The sequence below is a fragment of the Heptranchias perlo genome, unplaced genomic scaffold (assembly GCF_035084215.1).
Source record: "Heptranchias perlo isolate sHepPer1 unplaced genomic scaffold, sHepPer1.hap1 HAP1_SCAFFOLD_141, whole genome shotgun sequence".
Classification (NCBI taxonomy): domain Eukaryota; kingdom Metazoa; phylum Chordata; class Chondrichthyes; order Hexanchiformes; family Hexanchidae; genus Heptranchias; species Heptranchias perlo.
Window position 1 is genome coordinate 1,198,834 of NW_027138657.1, and position 8,143 is coordinate 1,206,976.

Consider the following 8,143-nt stretch of genomic DNA (forward strand, 5'->3'; position numbering starts at 1 on the left):
TGCCCACCGTGTTAGTCTCTCTGGTAAATACAGAGGCAAAATAACTATTTCATATTTCTGCCGTTTCGCTGTCATTTCACTGTGGGTTTATCTTGTGCATCCCTTAATGGGCCTATCCCTATCCTGATTTTTCTTTTGTTATTTATATGTCTGTCGAATAGTTTACTATTTCTTGTTATATTCCTTGATAATTTAATCCCGTAGTTCCTCTTTGATTTCCGAAATGTTTTTTTGACTTCTTTCCCAACCTCTTCATATTCCCTTTTGTCATCCTCTCTTGTATTGTTCATGTACTGAGAGTATGACTTTTTCTTTCGTGTCAAAGTTAAACATATCTCTTTGTTCATCTATGGTGTTTCATTGTTGGCTATTTTGTTCTTGCTATTTCGAGGAATATATTTCACCTGAACTCTACTGTGGAGTGGAGGTGATCTCAGCGAGATACTGTGAGAAACACTGAGGACTGGTACAGATAGGAATTGGGGCCCTTCATTCTTACAGTTTCCTGTCAAAACCAGTCATGTGACAACAGCCGAAACAGTGACAGATAAGGAGATAAAGAAGCTGTGTTCCGAGAAAATTATAAATATGTAATGAAATGTTTTGAACAAGCTCGACTGGTGCTGCTCCTGATCCCCGATGGGTCTCCTGCTGGTGAGTGTACAGAGTATCCTTGATTGCGTTCTTCAAGCCTGCTGTCCCATAAAATCTCTATCAAGTTGCTTTGACACCCGGGTCTTCCGGAGTACAGAAACTGTGACAACAGTGTACAGCTCTTAATTACACAAACACTGATTCCTCAGGTTACAAGTGCAACCAATAAGTCACAAAACCCAACCAGATGTACTTCTGATCTGAATCCAAAATCTGCTATAGGTGGGAGATTATTCTGCAGCACAGGGTACAGACGATCGAAGGGCCACGCTCACTGGTGGATTAATTTTAGGGGAAAAATTCAACACTGGAGGTGCGTAAAATGGGCAGGAGCAGGTTGGCTACCTGTTACACACCACTCCTGATTTTATTCATTGAAGTCAATCAGGCTGGTTGTAATAGGGGGGGGTCCATTACTGCCTGTTTCGGGCTGGTTGTATTAGGGGTGGGTCCATTGCGGCCTGTTTCGGGCTGGTTGTATTAGGGGGGGTCCATTACCGCCTGTTTCCGGCTGGTTGTATTATGGGTGGGTCCATTACGGCCTGTTTCGGGCTGGTTGTATTAGGGGGGGTCCATTACGGCCTGTTTCGGGCTGGTTGTATTAGGGGGGGTCCATTACGGCCTGTTTCGGGCTGGTTGTATTAGGGGGGGTCCATTACGGCCTGTTTCAGGCTGGTTGTATTAGGGGGGAGTCCATTACGGCCTGTTTCGGGCTGGTTGTATTAGGGGCGGGTCCATTACGGCCTGTTTCGGGCTGGTTGTAATAGGGGGGAGTCCATTACGGCCTGTTTCGGGCTGGTTGTATTAGGGGCGGGTCCATTACGGCCTGTTTCGGGCTGGTTGTAATAGGGGGGAGTCCATTACAGCCTGTTTCGGGCTGGTTGTATTAGGGGCGGGTCCATTACGGCCTGTTTCGGGCTGGTTGTATTAGGGGGGGAGTCCATTACTGCCTGTTTCGGGCTGGTTGTATTAGGGGGGGTCCATTACGGCCTGTTTCGGGCTGGTTGTATTAGGGGGAGTCCATTACGGCCTGTTTCGGGCTGGTTGTATTAGGGGGGGGTCCATTACTGCCTGTTTCGGGCTGGTTGTAATAGGGGGGAGTCCATTACGGCCTGTTTCAGGCTGGTTGTATTAGGGGGGAGTCCATTACGGCCTGTTTTGGGCTGGTTGTATTAGGGGCGGGTCCATTACGGCCTGTTTCGGGCTGGTTGTAATAGGGGGGAGTCCATTACGGCCTGTTTCGGGCTGGTTGTATTAGGGGCGGGTCCATTACGGCCTGTTTCGGGCTGGTTGTATTAGGGGGGAGTCCATTACGGCCTGTTTTGGGCTGGTTGTAATAGGGGTCGGTCCATTACGGCCTGTTTCGGGCTGGTTGTATTAGGGGGGAGTCCATTACGGCCTGTTTCAGGCTGGTTGTATTAGGGGCGGGTCCATTACGGCCTGTTCCAGGCTGGTTGTATTAGGGGGGAGTCCATTACGGCCTGTTTCGGGCTGGTTGTAATAGGGGTCGGTCCATTACGGCCTGTTTCGGGCTGGTTGTATTGGGGGAGTCCATTACGGCCTGTTTCAGGCTGGTTGTATTAGGGGGGAGTCCATTATGGCCTGTTTTGGGCTGGTTGTATTAGGGGGGAGTCCATTACGGCCTGTTCCAGGCTGGTTGTATTAGGGGCGGGTCCATTACGGCCTGTTCCAGGCTGGTTGTATTCGGGGGGAGTCCATTACGGCCTGTTTCGGGCTGTTTGTATTAGGGGGGAGTCCATTACGGCCTGTTTCAGGCTGGTTGTATTAGGGGGGAGTCCATTACTGCCTGTTTCGGGCTGTTTGTATTTGGGGGAGTCCATTACTGCCTGTTTCGGGCTGGTTGTATTCGGGGGAGTCCATTACGGCCTGTTTCGGGCTGGTTGTATTCGGGGGGTCCATTACTGCCTGTTTCGGGCTGGATTTATTAGGGGGGGGTCCATTACTGCCTGTTTCGGGCTGGTTGTATTAGGGGGGGGTCCATTACTGCCTGTTTCAGACTGGTTGTATTGGGGGGGTCCATTACGGCCTGTTTCGTGCTGGTTGTATTGGGGGGGTCCATTACTGCCTGTTTCGGGCTGGTTGTATTAGGGGTGGGTCCATTACTGCCTGTTTCGGGCTATTTCTTTTAGGGGTGTGTCCATTACGGCCTGTTATGGGCTGGTTATATTCGGGACGGGTCTATTAACAACCGTTTCAGGCCCTCGCCCGTGTTAAATTTAACCCCAAGCATTCCGGAGAAGAATTCCCATTAAAAAGAGTGACCTTGTCATTCATTAAACTGAGACCAGTGATCGGCGCTGTATCAATCAAGACTAACATGTACACTACAAGCAGAAAGCTAGAACAGGAACAATTAAAGACTAGTAACTAGTTTGAGCCCCTAACCAGTAACACTAATGTCTGCAAGAGAAAGAAGGCAGATTTGCAAAGTGTGTAACTAGTTGCATAACTTACCAACAAGACCAAAAGCTGCAAGAACAGGGTTGGAAGTTTGGACAGTGCGCTCAGTAACCACATATCCCATCTTATCCATCAAGTCGCAAAGTCTGGGACTGCCACAACTCTCCCTCCCACCTTGGTTATACCCACAGAGAATTAGTGGGAGTCCCTAACAGTTGCATTCGATCAAACACGTAGAATCAACAATTGTTTCTCCAAAGATTTATTATGCAATACAATTTAGACTGACAGGATATTCCGAGACAAAATATACTGGTTGAAAAGCAAAGGGCACAGATTTAAGAAATTGAAATCAAGGAAGTGAATATCAGGTGGGCCTGTAACTGGCGGCGGATGTGATACCATCCGAAAGGAATTTAGATTTGAAGTGACAGTGTATTTAATGATTTGTCCAGTTGTGTATTAACATTATATCAATGGTCTGCCATGTGACAGTGTAGGTGATCGCCATGATATGACTTACAGCGAGTTGTTCTGATCTGGAATTCACTGCCTGAAAGGGTGTTGGGAACAGACTCAATAATAACTTTCAAAAGGGAATTGGATAAATACTTGGAGGGAAAAAAGTTACAGGGCTCTGGGGAAAGAGCAGGGGAGTGGGACTGATTAGATAGCTCTTTCAAAGAGCCGGTACAGGCACGATGGGCCAAATGGCCTCATTCTGTGCTGTACCATGCTATGATACTATGATACGGGAGGGCAGTCAGTTTGGGGCAAGGTCAGTGATATGACTGGATAGGAAGTGACAAGGTTGCTGGTTTCTGTTCCATTTTATTGATCATTGGTACTGAATTTCAGGCCAGGCCTGTAAAAGGTGTTCGATGCCCTGCTGCCCAATGTGAATATCGAGCTGGGCCTGTAACGGGTGTTCGATGCCCTGCTGCCCAATGTGAATATCGGGCTGGGCGTACAACGGATGTTCGATGCCCTGCTGCCCAATGTGAATATCGAGCTGGGCCTGTAACGGGTGTTCGATGCCCTGCTGCCCAATATGAATATCGGGCTGGGCCTGTAACGGGTGTTCGATGCCCTGCTGCCCAATGTGAATATCGGGCTGGGCCTGTAACGGGTGTTCGATGCCCTGCTGCCCAATGTGAATATCGGGCTGGGCCTGTAACGAGTGTTCGATGCCCTGCTGCCCAATGTGAATATCGGGCTGGGTGTATAACATGTGTTCGATGCCCTGCTGCCCAACATGAATATCGGGCTGGGCCTGTAATGGGTGTTCGATGCCTTACTGCCCAATGTGAATATCGGGCTGGGCGTATAATGGGTGTTCGATGCCCTGCTGCCCAATGTGAATATCGGGCTGGGCGTATAATGCGTGTTCGATGCCCTGCTGCCCAATATGAATATCGGGCTGGGCCTGTAATAGGTGTTCGATGCCCTGCTGGTTTCTGTTCCATTTTATTGATCATTGGTACTGAATTTCAGGCCAGGCCTGTAAAAGGTGTTCGATGCCCTGCTGCCCAATGTGAATATCGGGCTGGGCCTGTAACGGGTGTTCGATGCCCTGCTGCCCAATGTGAATATCGGGCTGGGCCTGTAACGAGTGTTCGATGCCCTGCTGCCCAATGTGAATATCGGGCTGGGCGTATAACGCGTGTTCGATGCCCTGCTGCCCAATATAAACATCGGGCTGGGCCTGTAATGGGTGTTCGATGCCCTGCTGCCCAATGTGAATATCGGGCTGGGCGTATAACGAGTGTTCGATGCCCTGCTGCCCAATATGAATATCGGGCTGGGCCTGTAACGGGTGTTCGATGCCCTTCTGCCCAATGTGAATATCGGGCTGGGCGTATAACGAGTGTTCGAAGCCCTGCTGCCCAATGTGAATATCGGGCTGGGCGTATAACGAGTGTTCGAAGCCCTGCTGCCCAATGTGAATATCGGGCTGGGCGTATAAAGAGTGTTCGATGCCCTGCTGCCTAATATGAATATCGGGCTGGGCCTGTAATGGGTGTTCGATGCCCTGCTGCCCAATGTGAATATCGGGCTGGGCGTATAATGAGTGTTCGAAGCCCTGCTGCCCAATATGAATATCGGGCTGGGCGTATAACGAGTGTTCGATGCCCTGCTGCCCAATGTGAATATCGGGCTGGGCGTACAACGGGTGTTCGATGCCCTGCTGCCCAATGTGAATATCGGTCTGGGCGTATAACGGGTGTTCGATGCCCTGCTGCCCAATGTGAATATCGGGCTGGGCCTGTAACGGGTGTTCAATGCCCTGCTGCCCAATGTGAATATCGGGCTGGGCGTATAACGGGTGTTCGATGCCCTGCTGCCCAATATGAATATCGGGCTGGGCCTGTAATGGGTGTTCGATGCCCTGCTGCCCAATGTGAATATCGGGCTGGGCCTGTAATGGGTGTTCGATGCCCTGCTGCCCAATGTGAATATCGGTCTGGGCCTGTAACGGGTGTTCGATGCCCTGCTGTCCAATGTGAATATCGGGCTGGGCTTATAACGAGTGTTCAAAGCCCTGCTGCCCAATATGAATATCGGGCTGGGCCTGTAATGGGTGTTCGATGCCCTGCTGCCCAATGTGAATATCGGGCTGGGCGTACAACGGATGTTCGATGCCCTGCTGCCCAATGTGAATATCGGGCTGGGCGTATAACGCGTGTTCGATGCCCTGCTGCCCAATATAAACATCGGGCTGGGCCTGTAATGGGTGTTCGATGCCCTGCTGCCCAATGTGAATATCGGGCTGGGCGTATAACGAGTGTTCGATGCCCTGCTGCCCAATATGAATATCGGGCTGGGCCTGTAACGGGTGTTCGATGCCCTTCTGCCCAATGTGAATATCGGGCTGGGCGTATAACGAGTGTTCGAAGCCCTGCTGCCCAATGTGAATATCGGGCTGGGCGTATAACGAGTGTTCGAAGCCCTGCTGCCCAATGTGAATATCGGGCTGGGCGTATAACGAGTGTTCGATGCCCTGCTGCCTAATATGAATATCGGGCTGGGCCTGTAATGGGTGTTCGATGCCCTGCTGCCCAATGTGAATATCGGGCTGGGCGTATAATGAGTGTTCGAAGCCCTGCTGCCCAATATGAATATCGGGCTGGGCGTATAACGAGTGTTCGATGCCCTGCTGCCCAATGTGAATATCGGGCTGGGCGTACAACGGTTGTTCGATGCCCTGCTGCCCAATGTGAATATCGGTCTGGGCGTATAACGGGTGTTCGATGCCCTGCTGCCCAATGTGAATATCGGGCTGGGCCTGTAACGGGTGTTCAATGCCCTGCTGCCCAATGTGAATATCGGGCTGGGCGTATAACGGGTGTTCGATGCCCTGCTGCCCAATATGAATATCGGGCTTGGCCTGTAATGGGTGTTCGATGCCCTGCTGCCCAATGTGAATATCGGGCTGGGCCTGTAATGGGTGTTCGATGCCCTGCTGCCCAATGTGAATATCGGTCTGGGCCTGTAACGGGTGTTCGATGCCCTGCTGTCCAATGTGAATATCGGGCTGGGCTTATAACGAGTGTTCAAAGCCCTGCTGCCCAATATGAATATCGGGCTGGGCCTGTAATGGGTGTTCGATGCCCTGCTGCCCAATGTGAATATCGGGCTGGGCGTACAACGGATGTTCGATGCCCTGCTGCCCAATGTGAATATCGAGCTGGGCCTGTAACGGGTGTTCGATGCCCTGCTGCCCAATATGAATATCGGGCTGGGCCTGTAACGGGTGTCCGATGCCCTGCTGCCCAATGTGAATATCGGGCTGGGCCTGTAACGGGTGTTCGATGCCCTGCTGCCCAATGTGAATATCGGGCTGGGCCTGTAACGAGTGTTTGATGCCCTGCTGCCCAATGTGAATATCGGGCTGGGTGTATAACGTGTGTTCGATGCCCTGCTGCCCAATATGAATATCGGGCTGGGCCTGTAATGGGTGTTCGATGCCCTGCTGCCCAATGTGAATATCGGGCTGGGCGTATAATGGGTGTTCGATGCCCTGCTGCCCAATGTGAATATCGGGCTGGGCGTATAATGCGTGTTCGATGCCCTGCTGCCCAATATGAATATCGGGCTGGGCCTGTAATAGGTGTTCGATGCCCTGCTGGTTTCTGTTCCATTTTATTGATCATTGGTACTGAATTTCAGGCCAGGCCTGTAAAAGGTGTTCGATGCCCTGCTGCCCAATGTGAATATCGGGCTGGGCCTGTAACGGGTGTTCGATGCCCTGCTGCCCAATGTGAATATCGGGCTGGGCCTGTAACGAGTGTTCGATGCCCTGCTGCCCAATGTGAATATCGGGCTGGGCGTATAACGCGTGTTCGATGCCCTGCTGCCCAATATAAACATCGGGCTGGGCCTGTAATGGGTGTTCGATGCCCTTCTGCCCAATGTGAATATCGGGCTGGGCGTATAACGAGTGTTCGAAGCCCTGCTGCCCAATGTGAATATCGGGCTGGGCGTATAACGAGTGTTCGAAGCCCTGCTGCCCAATGTGAATATCGGGCTGGGCGTATAACGAGTGTTCGATGCCCTGCTGCCTAATATGAATATCGGGCTGGGCCTGTAATGGGTGTTCGATGCCCTGCTGCCCAATGTGAATATCGGGCTGGGCGTATAATGAGTGTTCGAAGCCCTGCTGCCCAATATGAATATCGGGCTGGGCGTATAACGAGTGTTCGATGCCCTGCTGCCCAATGTGAATATCGGGCTGGGCGTACAACGGGTGTTCGATGCCCTGCTGCCCAATGTGAATATCGGTCTGGGCGTATAACGGGTGTTCGATGCCCTGCTGCCCAATGTGAATATCGGGCTGGGCGTATAACGGGTGTTCGATGCCCTGCTGCCCAATATGAATATCGGGCTGGGCCTGTAATGGGTGTTCGATGCCCTGCTGCCCAATGTGAATATCGGGCTGGGCCTGTAATGGGTGTTCGATGCCCTGCTGCCCAATGTGAATATCGGTCTGGGCCTGTAACGGGTGTTCGATGCCCTGCTGTCCAATGTGAATATCGGGCTGGGCTTATAACGAGTGTTCAAAGCCCTG